Source organism: Ambystoma mexicanum, chromosome 7p (genome assembly GCF_040938575.1).
Source record: "Ambystoma mexicanum isolate Mex_15411 chromosome 7p, UKY_AmexF1_1, whole genome shotgun sequence".
Classification (NCBI taxonomy): domain Eukaryota; kingdom Metazoa; phylum Chordata; class Amphibia; order Caudata; family Ambystomatidae; genus Ambystoma; species Ambystoma mexicanum.
Window position 1 is genome coordinate 245,158,505 of NC_090939.1, and position 16,211 is coordinate 245,174,715.

Below are 16,211 nucleotides of genomic sequence, written 5' to 3' on the forward strand. Positions count from 1 at the left end.
TCAGATGGCGACTGCTGTCCCCTGGTCACACGAGAGGCTACCTCCAGGAAAGGAGTGGTGAGATCAGATTAATCAACTGTTTCAGCAAATAAATGGATGCTCTCCTCCGGTCTTGACCTAGAATCCTGTTCTAATTTCTGCTATTGATGGAAGGTTTTGGTAGAAGTTCATCTCTCCTGCAGTTTTTCAAGCCAATATCTTGAAGCATTGGTAGACCAGAAAGAAAACCCTTTTGTTAAGGGGAGGTATGTGCTCTGATGCAATCCGCACTTCCAGGATCATGGCCACTAATTCTTCCAATGTATGCTGTTACTTTTGGAGAATGTCCATCTGTCTTGGATTGATCATTCTACATACATTGTGCAGGAAATTCTCTGGTGGTGCCCCACCTTCTCAGCTGAAGAAATTATTCCGTCATATTCTGATATGATCATATGAACTTGCGGGTGCCACCAGCTGAGTGGGAGGTAGTAGGATGATATTAGAACCTATCCCAACCAGGCACCACTCCGTCCAGGCGCAATGCATAATGTTCCCATTGTGTATAAAAGAATTTCAGTGAGTTTAGACTGATGCATGAGAGAACTGGCAGTAAGAAGCCATGTTGGAACAATTCCAAAGGCTGAATTTGTTATTCCACAAAGTCTGGTAAGCCAGGTAGACCTGTCAGTCATTGCACTTTTCAGTTCCAAGTTGGTTCTATAGCATCTCCTTGCAAAGGGTCTCCCATGAGTGAAAATGAGCCCTGTGTTGCTCACATCTCTTTGCTTTCTGAGCAGTCTCCCAGCGTTTTACACTGCTAATCTACTGGTTCACATCATATTAAGTATACTACATTCACAATGTATTTGTCTTGTGTGAACTGGTGCAGAGGAACCGAGGATTAATGAGGAGTGGCACATTTAGCAATGAGCCATCCACCGAGTCCTACCCATTGATGGTTTCACTCATTAAGTATGTCTGCCTGGTAGAGTGGTCACCTGTCGTGTGGTAGATGCTCTGCTCTCAATCCCTCCATGGTTGTTGCAGAGATGAAAGTGAAGGAAAATGCTGCTCCTTTGTGGCATACTCCTGGCTGTAGTGCCTACACTAAATGTGCTGAGGACAGCCAATCTCTTTTTTGTTTTGTTTGGTGTCCCACAGCCAGTCATGCAGCCCAGGAGCGAGGATGAGCAAATACACTTTAGGAATGCCTTTTAGTTGGTGCAGTCCTTGGTCCATGCCTTGATGCTAGGCATTGCTGTCTGAAGGTGGATCAGCACACATGTGCATCTCCTACCACACCACTAAAATGATTTTTCTAAATGTTGCTGCCTCCATGGATGTAGCAGAGGGTGGGACCTGCTCCGGTACTGTGGCTATCCTTATTGCAGCTGGCTTTACCCTATCGTGCTGCATTACCTTGAGGTTGCATTGATTCTGCATCCAATTGGATTGCAGTTAAGTTCACATGTCAGCCTTACTTTGAATTGGGGCAATATTGAAGTTTTTGTTGGTGATGCAATCGGTACAGCCCACACTGTATTTTTTATTTATGGCTCTCTAAGCAGCTAAGGACAGTAACTAGAGACCCACGATGTGCATTCTGACAATGTGCGTATCACTATTGCATACTTCTGTGCAATTTCCTTTGCTTAGGAACGTTAACTTTGCACACATGCCATGTACTGGCATACTGTTTACAACCCCTAAAGCAGGACTCTCTACTTGGGTGCGCATGCTCCCTGTAGGTTTTTTGCAGCCACCAAAATGGAAAACTATTTACTTTAGTGTCAGCTGTGAAAGATTCTGACTGGATTTTGTTCAATAGTGTTTTAGATATGTCAGCGATGCTGCGTAGTACGCAACGGGTGGGAGCATGCGCAAGCCTCGTTCCGGCTCGCCCATGTGCGTGATAATAAACGAGGTCGTAGGAGGGTAGTTGCCACTGGGATCCCATACCAGCAAGACGTATCTGTTTGTCATTGCTCGGCATGTACGTGTATGCGTGTGGGGCGGCCTGGGGCACATCTGCCTGGTAACACTGGCGACAAGGCGGTACCGTGTGAGTGTCATGTTATTCAGCGAAGATCGAAGTCGGAGAAAGTGTTCATCACGCTATGCAGCTACGGACCCGACGCAAGGTGCCGGCGGCCATCTTATTTTCGTCGATCACAGCATTTGCGGCCCGAAAGGGTGCTCGTGCGCCGTCTGTGATTTGAGAAAAACAAAAGGAATTTTTGGACACTTCACGGCTTTCGGAAGTCTGATGGCTGTGACTACTGCTATTTAAAGGTGCAGGAGGCACCCCAGGTGTGCTATCTGGCACACAAGCTCCCCAGCCTGGCCTATCAGCACGATGTGCTACTGGACTCCAGTGACTTCACTCAGAAGAAGGCAGGTCAGTGGGGTCTCATTGTGTTGGAAGAATCTTACTATCTGCAGAGCTGACAGCACAACTGAGTCTGCACACAGGTAGCTGTGATGGGCGAGCAGGAAGAAGGGGATGGTGCACCTATGCCACTACCACGCAGGCAACAAGGTACTCTGGCTCCCATGCCAGAATTTGATGCATCAGGCCCCCCTCCCCTCTAAACTTGGACCTAGATGGCTGTTGTGGGTGACAAAACGTGATGTTTTTCAGGGCCACTGGAGAGAAAGATGACAATGCAAAAGTGGCCACACTGATGTACTCAGCAGGCACAGAAGTTCATGGGATTTTTGACTACCTGAATCTTGAGGTGAACACTTATGATGCTGTCAAATTGGCCCTTAAAACTATTTCCTCCCTATGGCGAATGTGGACTTTGAGAGATTTGTTGTGTGCGGAGAAGCAACAAGGTGAAGAGTCCCTGGACCAGTTCTGTGCACGACTGAGACATCTGGCGAGCACCTGCAGGTGGGTGAATGAAGAAGAGATGGTGCGTAACCAGCTAATTCAAGGATGCAGCTCAGGGAAGCCGCGGAGACAAGTCCTTCAAGAGCCAAGCCTGACTCTCACGCAGATCCTTGACGCAGGGCATGCGTATGAAGTGGCTAAGAACAGGGGCGCAAGGATGGATGCAGCGGTGCACCCAGGAAAGACTAAGGACGCTTTAGCCGTTGGTCGGCCCGCACCGGGGAAGTCACGCTGGGGCCAGAAATGTGCCGTAGGCCCTCCAACAACGGTGTGCCCACAGTCCTGCCAATACTGTGGGTATGATCTGCCTCCCACGGGGGAATGTCCAGCAAAAACAAGGGTGTGTGGCAGGCAAGAGTGTGTAGAGCTGCGGTTCCGGTGACCACGTCAAGGGGGCCAGCAAGAGTACGTGGGGGAAACCCCAGACTATTTAGGAACGTGTCGGCTTTTGAACAGAGAGTGCAAGAACTGGACACTGCCAAGGAAGATGAGGAGGAGGTCTTTTTCATTTCAAACATTGCCACAGGTGTAAAAAAAAAAAAGAAGGCAACCAACATGCATGGTGAACATTGGAAATGTGCCGATACATGTCTTGATTGACACGGGGGCATTGGTCTGTGTCCTGGCAGCAGAACACTGAGGCTCTTTCAGGCCCTCCCAAATTGGAACCGTCCAGGGCTAGAATATACACCTTTGGGGCAGATAAACCCCTGCCAATCCATGGAGTTTTCGTTGCACCTGTCTCACATGGTCAGAATACAATAAAGGAAAGGTTCTTTGTAACCGACGTAAGCCTGCATTCCCTGCTAAGCTGTGATGCCTCCGAGGCTTTAGACATCGTCCACTTCACCATGTCGGTATACCAAACTGATATTGACTGCCTTCTGAGCCGGTTCGAGAGCGTATTCCTGGGAGTGGGAAAGCTAAAAGGGGACCCAATTAGACTGCACATTGATGGATCCGTGAGGCCGACAGCTCTCAAGCACAGAAGGATACCATTCCACCTAAGGGCAGGGGTGTAGAGAAGGAACTCCAGTCATTGATAGATATGGACATCATTGAAAGGGTAGAGGGCCCGACGCCGTGGGTGTCACCAATCGTAGTGGCACCTAAGCCCAAACAGCCTGGAGCAGTCCACATCTGTGAAGGCATGCGGCTGCCTAACGCCGCCATCAAGAGGGAAAGACATCTCACGCCAGATGACATCGTGGGCGAACTGCAAGGGGCCAAAGTGTTTTCCAAGCTCGATTTACGATCAGGATACCACCAGCTGGAACTTCACCCCAAGTCACGGTACATAACATTCACTACCCACGAAGGGCTTTACAAATTCAAAAGACTACGTTTTGGAGTCTCGTCAGCGGCGGAAGTCTTCCAAAACGTCATCCATGGAGCCCTGGCGGGACTAAAAAGTGTCAACATGTCCGATGATATACTGGTCTTCGCGCAGTCGGAATCTGAACATTTAAAAAGACTGGAACGTGCCCTGGAAAGACGCAAAAGTCTAGGCCTGACGCTACACAGGAAGAAGTGGGAGTTCTTCATGGACCGCATTGTTCTTCAGGTTCGTCTTTCACGCCGGAGGCATCTCTCCCGACCTGGAGAAAGTGCGAAACATTCGCAAAGCGGCCCCCCAGAATCACTGTTGCGTGGGCATGGACAACCAAAGAACAAAAGGCATTCACAGACATCAAAAATGCACTGTTGGGCCAGGAGACGATGGTGTATTTTAACCCAGACAGGGAGTCGGAAATCATTGTGGATACCAGCCCCGTGGGGCTGGATGCAGTTCTGATGCAAGCGGACACACATGGACACATGCGCCCCATAGCGTATGCAAGCAAAGCACTCACGGAGACCCAGAGAAGATACTCCCAGATCGAGCGGTAAGCTCTAGACATATTGTGGGGTTGCAAGCATTTCCGCTTGTATATTTTGGGAAAGCCCATGGTAGTGATCACCGACCACAAGCCACTCATACCAATCATGGCTGGGGCATCCTCGAAACCACCTCCACCCATCGAACAGTGGATGCTGTCCTTGATAGAGTACGGAGTGAGACTGCAATATAGGCTGGGCACCCAGAACCCAGCAGACTACCTGTGCAGGCACCCGGGAGCCGGTCGCGACCAAGACAAAATCGAGGTCGTGGACTGCATAGATATGGTCCGCACCATTGTGGAGGCTGCTCTGCCGGTAGCACTGTTAAGGCAGGAAATAGCTGAGGCATCCCAGAGTGACAGCATATTCCAGGTCATCAGAGCAGCAATGGTCAATGTGGAGTGGAAGGATGTGCTCACCAACAATGCCTTGCGGAAAGCTGGTGCACAGAAGGACCTACAGGCGATGTGGAAGGCACGCAATGAACTCTCGGTAACCGAAGATGGACTCCTGTTGCGAGGTCGACAGATTGTCATCCCGCGAATCCTGGTGACCAAGGCTCTGGAGCTAGCACACAATGGGCACCAAGGGGCCGCCAAATCAAAAGCACGCCTGAGACTGAAAGTGTGGTTCCCCGACTTGGAACAGCAGGTGGATGGTTTTGTGCGAGCCTGTGTTCCATGCCAAGCAGCCAGTCCAGTGGAAAGGGGCCCACCTATAAGATCCATGGAGAGAAGCGAGCAACCATGGGGGACAGTACACGCCGATTTTGGATCCATGGAAAGAGGAATGTACTTTCTGGCCGTTATAGACCAGTGGTCAAGGTACCCGGAGGTTGAACTAGTAGTCAACGGCGAGCGACTACACCATCTTAGCGCTTGAGAACATTTTTCCCACCAATGGGTTTCCGATTGAACTGTGCTCCGATAAGGGCCCGTTGTTCCAGGGACAGCAATTTTCCAGGTATCTGGAAGAAAGGGTTATCAGACACCGGAGGGTCACTCCGCTTTGGCCAAGAGCCAATGGGGAAGCCGAGCGATTTATGAGAACTCTCAAAGTCTTCAGAATATTGTTAGATGGGGAGGGGAACTGCGCCAAAACCTCTTTGAGTTCCTCAGAGTATCGAACAACCCCACATCAGTCCACAGGGGTTGCACCGGAAGAAGCACTGTTCAGGCGCTGCCCTAGAGGGCTCCTGCCCGAGATGGAAGGGCGAACACCAGGGGTAATTGACGATGACCGTGTCCGTCAAGAGCGACGGATCAAGAATGAAAAGGAGAGCGAACAGAGGAATCTCCAGGAAAAGACAATAGGAGTAGGGGAATATGTGCTGGTGAGAAGCAGACGTCCAGAGGGCAAACAATCCCTCCCGTATGAACCGCAACCACTAGGAGTGACCCATGTAAAAGGATCTATGGTCAGTGCGGCCAACGAGCGAGGGATCATCACGAGGAACGTGTCCTACTTCAAAAAAACAGATCAGCCGGAATGGAATCCGAGGCATCAAGAGGAGGTGCCCCCAGATGCTACCTATCAGACTATGGCACTAGAGGCCGAAGGGGCCCCCGCCCCACCAGAAGCGCCTGGACTGCCACCCGAAGGCGGCAAAAGGTATCCGAGCAGAGAGGGGTGCCAACGCCCGTCTAGGTTCCAAGATTATCTCATGCACCCGGTGTCCTAGCAGACCGCGAACTGTTTGGAACGAGAACTGTTTGCATTAATCCATGTTGGGTTCCTGTTATGGTTAATGTTTAATTGTGTTTCATGTTTGGAGAAAAAGAGGGATGTTGCGTATTACGCAACGGGTGTGAGCATGCGCGAGCCTCGTTCCGGCTCGCGAATGCGCATGATAATAAACGAGGTCGTAGGACAGCAGTTGGCGCTGGGACCCCATACCAGCAAGACGTGTCTGTGTGTCATTGCTCGGCATGTGTGTGTATGCGTGTGGGGCGGACTGGGGCACATCCGCCCGGTAACAAGCATGTCTTTTAATGCCATGCACGATCCAAGAGTTTCATGACCCAGTTTGCAAATCCTGAGGTTTTTTTTCAACCTTTCCTAGAATTATAGGACACAATTTACATCAGCAGTCTAAACAATTATATGTTCATGATCCTACCATTCACTAAGCAGTCTGCGTTGTCAATCTATGGGAAAGGTAAGTTCACAGGCTAAGCGGGTCATAATGGAGAGGCAATTTGGGGGAAACGAGTCCAAGGAGAAGATGTTAAAACAAGAAATATACGCAAAGCAAAATTCAAAAATGTAAAGCACCTGAACTTGGATATGGATGGCAGGGAGTTTGGAATTCTTAGAACTTCATCGGATGGTAGAAACAACGTGCAGCAGGAACAGTAATGTATGTTCCGTTCACACAAGGATATGCATCTCATCTTGACGGCAGTATATCTGAAAACCTCAATAGATAAGTTTCCAAGGTAAGTTATCAGCATTTGGGGGTAGGAGATTAAAAAGTAGCAGTCTCCCCAATTATAGCCCAGCTCCTAACCTGCCCTGAGGAGTTGGTGCTCAGGATATGTGCACCCTTATTACATCTTTTCCTTGTGGAAAATTGAAGTTTTGCCTGGACTCACTAACCACTCAAATTGGCTTCTTTCTCTGAATCGTCTGGGAAAACTCCAAATCCCGAGTTTATTCATGAGGAAAAGAGCTCCATGATTCCTACAAGTAAGTCTGGGCGAACTCCTTTGGGTTACCTGAGTTGCCCACATTTCCACTGATTCAGCTCGACTGAGTTTTCACTAACACCGTTGGTTGGTTCAGGCTGTATAGTTCCTGCGAGTTTGGCCTTGCAGGTGATGAAAGGTACATATGGGTGTAGTTTGATCAGTCTTGCAGTTGGTATCTACGATTTGATTGAGAGGGCACGGGGTAGTAGAAGATCGGGGAGAAAGGTGAAGTTTATAAATGAAAATACCAGTATTTTGATCAGTGGCTGCTACTCAGTATACAACATTTCTTTTGTGAGGTAAGTTGGTCAACACCTTGAGGGACATGTCGGTGAATACTGGAGGGAGAACATCCTGGAATTGACTGGAGACCATTATATTAATTTGCTGGAGACTTGGCTGTAACGAATTTTGCATTACACACGCCATATTGTGATCATTTGGGTGAGAATTTGGGTGTGCCACCTCTAGCATATCGCTGAATCTGGGATTTAATGCCCCTTAGGGTGCTTGGTCACTGATGCTTACCAAAGTCTGAGCTTTTCTCTTACAATTTCACTTAATGTTTCAGTTAAGTCTGATACACACCCATACATTTTAAACTTTAATTTCTTATATGACTGAAAATGGGAACAACTGTGATTCAGTGCAGGTGAACAGCTGCTTCAACAAGTGCTCTTTACTCAGTGAACCAAAAAAGACTGCTCATCGTTTTTGGAGAGTTTCATAGTGTCGATTCTAAAAGTGAAGAAGCGGATCATAGACTATACGTTTACTTAAGTATAAACGCCAAAATCCTAAATTGAAATTGTATCATAATTAGTTTAATGAGTTCTAACTTTGCTTTCAATACAATGATTAGAGAAGGTAATTTTTTTTATCTTTTTTAAGTTTGACAAATTCATTGTTGGTGTTTTTTGTAAAGCCATTCTTGGGGAATCTGCAGCTTTTGTTTTGGTGTTTGAGTGCACACCTTGTATCAAGAAACAGCAGAGCGCTATACATCGGTGGGGGGAAATTGAAATCTTGTGATCACTTCGACAGGCTTTGGGGTCGTCTCTGTGATGTGCAGTTCTCTTAGCACTAAAGTATTTTGTGCTTTTATGCTGCTGCTTTTAACCTTTTTGATACATAGATATATATTTGAATGTAGAGTCGGACCCTAAGAATGGATGTTGGGTCTATCGTATATAAGCACAGTAGTACAAAGTTTGTCAGGACCTCGGTCACTATGCTGCTAATCTGCTCACTGCTGTTTAGTTAACCCCAAGATTTTATGTTCCTCTGAAGTAGTTTATGTAATTTCTTAGGGTTTTAGAAACAGAAGAACATTTGTAGGGAAATAGAAGAAAATCAACAAATGGCACTTGAAAATAGTTACAAGTGGTGAGTTGGAAAGCATGTTTTCTCAAGGCAAGTGATACTACATATTACCGACAAACCCGTTGATCAATGGCACAGATTTTCTGTTAATGTTTACTTGGTCTATGAGAAAAATAAACACATATTAATGTACGTTAGATGGATAAATGATCAGGATCCTTGCAAATTATGCAATATGTTAAAATGGTATATTAGGGATTGGGAACTCTGAGCTTAAACACCAAACGTTGGTAGTGCAGTAACGTATGTGGACATGTTTTGCATACCCTATAAATGTGACTAAGTTATGTCATGTAAATATTTATCAGGCTTGGAAGCACCAATGAAAAATTGCAAAAGTGGCTTTGCGTACCTGTGCCTCTATCAAATGCTAGCTTAAACTGGTGCATGGTGACCAAAGGCGATATGGTGCATATATACTCCAGTTCACAGATTGCTTGGGAGGTGGAAAATGGGGTGAAAGTCTCTGATTAAAAAATATATTGCTGGGAAATTTTATTAGTGGTCTATTCATTGTCTCATTTATTTCAGCTTGATTTGGATGGCATTTGCTTTGGAAGATGGAAGCTAAGAATAAAACCACTTTTGCTCCCGCACTCCTGATCTGCTTCAACCAGAAGGTTCCAAATGACTTGAAGAATCAGACCAGCACTAAAAGCCCTGTGCAATCATTCATTGGTGATGGTCTCTATGTATTTGGACTGATCGGAATCTTCATTATCCTGAAGACCCTTATGACTCTGAACACTATGCTAGAGAACAAGCCCGATGACCATGCCTTCATGATCTATAAGGAAGCAGCTCAGCAGGACACAACCTTGGTTCGGCAAATGGCTAAAGCTCTGGAGAATGTTGAGTGTGGCACCTCCCTACCAGTCAGTTCACCATCATCCTGCGAGACCTTTTCGATGTTTGCTGATTCGCCGCTGGTACTGTCTGGAAACTTATCAAAGCCTATGTTTACTTTCATGGAACCAAACCAAGGCACAAGCACGCCGATCTCCAACATAAATATGAGAACTTTTTTCTCCAGCCCAGACAGCAGCATCAAATCGCTTGTGTAATCAATTTGTTCCATCGTATGTCATTTTGGATGTACACCTTTCATTTCATATCTGCACTTTATTGCAATCACCTAACCACAGTAGCTCTTAAAGCAAAGTTTTGCACAATTTTTAAAATTTCAGTATTCCACAATGTTAATAAATGTGATGCAGTGTCACGGTTTGCAGGTTCTTTGAGCCATGCACTTCATGCACAAATCTTCTTGTAAGAAGCACGTTTCAGAAATGTTCACAGCTTTTTGGTACACGCGCAAAAATACAAGTTACTGGATGAATGTTTTATTAAATAATCCTGTTCATGCAGATGTACCTTGCATTATTGAGGGGATATTGCCGTTGTTTTGGTGTAACGACTTGGGACCAGATGGGGTGACTACTAATACACAACACCCTTCAATAAGGACATTTTGTCGTCCCGTAAGATTGGCAGACATCATGGGCCATGTGACCCTGTAGGAAGAGTAGCACTCCTACTTGGAGCCTGTTCTTGCCATTTCCCAAGGAGCAATCCAGAATTCGGTAGGAGCCTTGCAGCTTTTGCTATTAGTCACAGGGATTAGCCGTGCATTCCCCTTCTGCACTGCACTGACAGCCCAATCCTCCTCTTGCTGATTCCTCCCCTTCCGTTGTTGCTAGACGCCCACCCGTCCCTGATTGCTGATTGGTGGACATCACTGGCCATGTGACCCTCCAGGAAGAGTAGAAAACAGAACCCCCCCCAAGGCAGCCTTGCCTGGGCAACCGGCTAAGGCAAAGTGCTTTACTTTGGGCACTTACCATCCTTATTTGCCTGTTCACCCTGCTCTGCCACCCCTGCTATACCACTCGCTATACCACTCTTGCTGTCTGCAGCAACACCCAGGTTAAGAGACCTTGTCATTTGATATAGGGTTGAATCTTTGAATCTTGCTACGATTAACCCCCATTGCCTTCCCTCCCACAGTGCTCCTAGATTGGGTTTGTTTGCACTTTTGAATCTCGCCACTGTTGTGTGCCACACTTTGCAATTTCTTTCCACAGTGCTTCCTAGGTTGTTTGCAATTTGAGTCTCGCTGGTATTGTGTTCCATTTTTCTCCTCGGACTGCGGCTCCTGGGCCGAATTTGCATTTTTGAATCTTGCTACTGTTAACCACGTGGCATTTCAGTGTTTCCTAATTTGGGTTTGGTTGCAACTTTGAAACTCCCCACTGCTTGTACTTTGTCACACTTGCATTATCGGGATAGGCTCCCCAGATGTATTGCTCTCCTGAATTCTCCATTACCCCTGTTGTGGGTCTCACAATCGAATTCTGTTGCTGTTCTGCGCTGGCATACTTGCTTCTCCTTCCTTAGGGTCCAGTGTGTGGGTTTCTCACCATGCCTACCAGCTCCAAAGTTGGAGGTACCTACTGGCGCACCAGAAATGCCTCCACTCCCCCGATCAGGCCCCAGCCTTACATGCCACCGCAACCAACCCAGTCTAACACTGACAAGGACATGACCTATTTGATCACCCGCCTATCCCCCTCACCCACGTTGCCCTCGCAGCACTCTCTCCTCCACCAGACCCCTCCCTCTCTGGACCTCTCTACCACCGCCCCATCTTCAACATTGTAATTGCACCTCTCTGAATCAACGTTTTGCATTTCTAAACACTTTAGTGCAATACTTGCCGCCACCCCGTGTTCAGCTGCCCCTCCGATCCTTACCCACACTCCCCCTAAACTGCTAATTAACAGACACTGTGACTCCCATGCATTTTCTATCGAACATATAGAGCTTCCAGACTGAAAACATCCACGTCCACCCTCGCCCTCCTCCCCCAAGAAACCTCTAACCAAGTGAAATTGCTCCTCAACCTGCTAAATACCTCGCCAGGTACATATACCAGCCACCACTCCCCTCTCACCAGTAGAAGACATTCCCAAGACTCCCTTAGCACCACTAGAAGACTGTCACCCGAAAATGACTGGAAAACCTATTTGGTGCCCTGCATACCCTCTGAACCTCATATTCACCACACAATCACATCCACATCTCACATGGGGGGAGGGCTCCACTCCTCATGCACCCCATACACACATTCCCATCCCTGGTAACCACTACAGCCACCTTTACTCAGAGGACTCGCACCTTGCGAGCACTCGCTCACACCAACCATGCACAAGGCCACCAACCCCTCTCCCTCAACCGGAAACCACAGGCCTCGCCTGAGAGTCATTTCACCTTAAACGAATCTCTGACCCGGTACCCAACCTCTCCCTCTGATTCTACCGCACTACATACGAGTCATTCTCCAGATCTCCCCTAACAGGCCCCCCTTCTCTACAGCCATCACCACATCAGCCTTCACCCCCCAACATCTATATCATTCAACCCCCCATCCACCCGGAAGCTCCCTTACAGAATCTGCAATTTTGCCCCCAACAATCGACCATTCAGCAGGCTAAAGTGCATCCTAAACAGTGCCAGATCCATTGCTAAAAATCGTCACGACATCTACGACTTCATCTGAAGGCTTGGATATCCTCTTCATCACCAAAGCCTTGTTGCAAGATTCACGGCCCATTACACAAGAGGCCGTGCCTCCAGGCTGCATTCTTATTGTGTCTAACAAAGCAGAACCAGCAGGGCAAGTGTCATTGCCATCCTGTAACATTCCTACCTGTCCCTTTCACATGCAGAGGAACAACCTGCAACTCGCTGTGAATCCCTCCTGGTAAAATTTCAGCTCACCGCCTCGCCCACTCATTGCTTCCCACTCGTATATAGATCCTGGGTACAATAGATGCTTTGCAGAATCCCTTATCGACTCTTTAGCAGTCATCTTGGTCTCCCATCCCCTTTTCACAATATTGGGTAACTTTAAAATCTGGTTTGACATCACACACAACCCCATGACACAACCCCTACTGGACAACCTGGAAACCCTACATCTAACACAACTAGTTTTGGGCCCTACCCACACTGCAGATCAGACCCTTGATACAGTCTTCAGTTCACAAAACATCACTACACTGCCACTTTACGCATCTAGATGGACCACTCTGCCATCCTCTTCAATCTTTTGACTGTAGACCCTACCTACCCTCCGGCAGCCACAGGGGCACCTACCCACTCATGCCTTTAGAAGAAAGTCAAAGTAACTCCTCACCTGGTCGACTCCTTACTTGCCTCCCTGACCTCTACACCCCTCCATTCGGACCAGATCTCCATCCGCCACTTTTATCTCCGGCTCTCGGAAGCAGTAGCCCACTCACCCTAGGCAGATCCTTCTCTGGCAGACAAGGCCTCTCCCCAGATGGTTCACCTCAGCCCTCAAAACTCTCAAATCCAAGAACCACATCCTAGAACTCAGATGGTGTGCAGATTAACAGATTAGCCTACATCTGCCAGCTCAAAGTTTACCAAGCAGAAATCACCAAGGCCAAAATAATCCTATAATAGAATCAGCGATGCTCTGAACACCTCAGGGGGGAACTTCACAAGCTTATCTCCAAATTCAATGCGCCAGCATACACCATCTCTTCCCAAACCTTGGCTTCCTCTCAGACCACTTCCACAACATAGCCCTAGAAAGAAACCTCTCCATCCTCACTAAAATATCAATGTGTGCCCCTCCCTACACTGCCACCTCTACCAGAACTGCCTTCGACCCCCCCCCTGCTCTTCTTTCGCTCCATTCACCCACCCTGAATCTCTAAAGCTACTATCTAACCGCTGCCCCTCAGGATCCTCTGAAGACCCATGCCCCCTTACTCTATTAAGAGATCCTAAGTGCCACCTGTGCCAGCGACATAGCAAGATATATTCTTAACCCAACTGGCATTTCTGGCACCTTTGTAGCAGGATTCAAGACCTTACATCAAGCCCCTGCTGAAAATGCCCTTACTTAACTCCCTTGTCCCAACCAATTATAGGCTCATCGCAAACAACTGATCCGATTCTTTGCTAAACCAATGGACTGCACAGCCTACACTTAACTATGCAATTTCACAGAATCCAACCAAATCCTCGGTCCTGCCCAATCGGGCTTCAGACCCTTACGAGGAACTGAATGGTGGCTAGTTTCTCTGGGATGGTTTTAAAAGACACTATGGCATGGAAGGTTGTGCCACCCTAGTTCTACTAGATCTCTCGGCAGCTTTCAAAAACATTGACCACCCCACCCTCAGGAACCTCTCTGCATCAGGGACGCAGCTCTGAAGTGGATGTCCTCTCTCCCCTATGCTCTTTAACCTCTAACTGAACAGCCACCTCCCCAAAACTAATCTGGTTCTACAGCCTTTCCTGCTGTAACCACGCAGAAAACGCCCAAATTGTCTTCAAAATCATATGGGGCCTCTCCTCCACCTCCCCAATCTTGCATGTCTCTTACAAATCGAACACTGGATGACTGCCAACCATCTCTTCTCAACCCAGGAAAAACTGACATCCTACTCTGTGGGGAGAATGCCCTCTTCCTCCAACCCACCCCATGGCTGCTACAAACCCCACGGCCCCCAAAACAGTAAAAAAAACCTTGGATGCATTATGGACGTGGACCAACACTATCACATCAATTCCATGACAAAAAGTTACTACCTATACATCTTTTCCTACCTGACCTACACACAGTTTCTGTGATCATTGCTATCGTTCTTTCACGCTTAGACTATTCTAAAGCCCTAGACCTGGGGTCCTGCATCACAACTAAAAACTCCTAACTATTGATTTTGACATTGATTTTACGTTTGAATAACATTTCCCTGCAGCCCGTCAAGGCTGGGGAAGAAGAGGAAAGAAGTCCTCGAGACGCGTCAGCCATTAAGAACGAACTTGCATATGTTGTTTGCTTCACCTTAAACAATGATTTTGTGATTATACAATAATTTTGTGTTTGCACACCTAAGAATATACTTTTCTACATAAAATCACTGTGATAAGTGTCTTTTTTTCATGAAATTGGTCTTTTGTTACAATCTTTTACAAACTTATATTTGAAAATATTTAGCTGATTAATGTTGGCCTATATTAGTGTGCAGGGGACGGTAGGATTCGTATTTTGAATAGTCTTCTTTTCTCTAGTATTTTGTGGTGGTTTTGTGCCAGAACCTTAGTTCCTCCCCTGCACCTTAAACCCTTTCTGGGGGTAACTAATAAGATCTTGAGATAACTACGTTTGAATATTAGCAGTGTACCAATATTTCCCTGCTCTACTCACTTCTGGCAACCCAGAATCGCCCCCTAACCCCAACACCCCACCCCACCATGGCTAATCTCGAGTAGTTGTGCACTTTTTGATTGCGTTAGTTCTTGTGCATTAGATGTGCAGCTCTTGTGATGCAAACCATCCAGAACCACCATGCGGTAATAGCAATTGAGTGGCAATTTCATGTTTTCTTCTGATGTGTATAGGAGACTTAAAAACTTGGGTGAAATGAGTTTTACTCACCTTGGTGATCGCGTTTTTGCATCGTGGACAAAAGTTTAAAAAATCGTGTGAAATTTTACAATCCCTGTCCAAATACAAAAAGACTAAATGTAGCCCTGGTTCACTCATACCATGCTTTTTGACTATCCAGTGTCTTCAAATGGCAAAGTCAGACCACCCCTCGCACCCCTCTACAAGTTTATCAGGTGACCATGCACCGCAGGCCTGAAAATGTTACCTCGCCACTAGCCATTGCTAATGCGAACAAGAAATGGTGTGCTGTGTTTATGTGTACAATTTAGGGGGTCAGTGACGTTTTGACTGGCTAGTAGCGTGTACATGTTTACCCCTTTCAAGGACCATCATCAACAATGAGGAAATTCTCATTTTAGGTGAGACCAATTAATGTTAACATACGGCAGCAATGCATTATCCCAATTAGTGGGATCTTCATTGGCTTTTAGACCTGTAATGCATTTGATGAGAAGCATGGCTGGATATTGTGGCATTCCAAAGAATTCATCGCCGTTTAGAAGCAGCATGGCACTCCCAATAGCCTTGGATGCCTAGTTATTGAACTAAATTAGTATTTTCCTTTTTAATTTTGTATTCCACCCAGAAAGCCCTAATCTGAAGACAATCCGATTTATCTGGCGGGGAGGTGAAAGGATAATTGTAACTGTGCCAAACTATCTAGGTGTCTTACCATTCCAAGCATCTTGGATATTGTGATTTGTATTTTTGTGATGGTACAATAAGAACACATCCCCATATGTTCGTTTGTGCACACCTCATTGTATGCCGAGCACAAAGCATTGCGCCTGAAGTGCTGGAAGCATGGCAAAGATGGGGATTATGGCATCTCTTGTTACAAAGCAGCAAGGTTACTACCTGGTTGATTGCAGGGGAAGGAGGGAGAGAT

The 16,211-nt window shown here is 46.9% G+C and overlaps 1 long non-coding RNA gene across 1 annotated transcript in view; it reads left to right on the forward strand.

Moving 5' to 3' along the window:
* LOC138525878 (uncharacterized) overlaps nt 1-10,199 on the forward strand; it is a 291,896-nt gene extending 281,697 nt beyond the window's left edge. Inside the window, exon 2 of the long non-coding RNA XR_011283456.1 lies at nt 9,364-10,199. This is a non-coding gene — a long non-coding RNA (uncharacterized lncRNA). The remainder of the gene's footprint in view (nt 1-9,363) is intronic.
* Nucleotides 10,200-16,211: the final 6,012 nt, after the last annotated feature.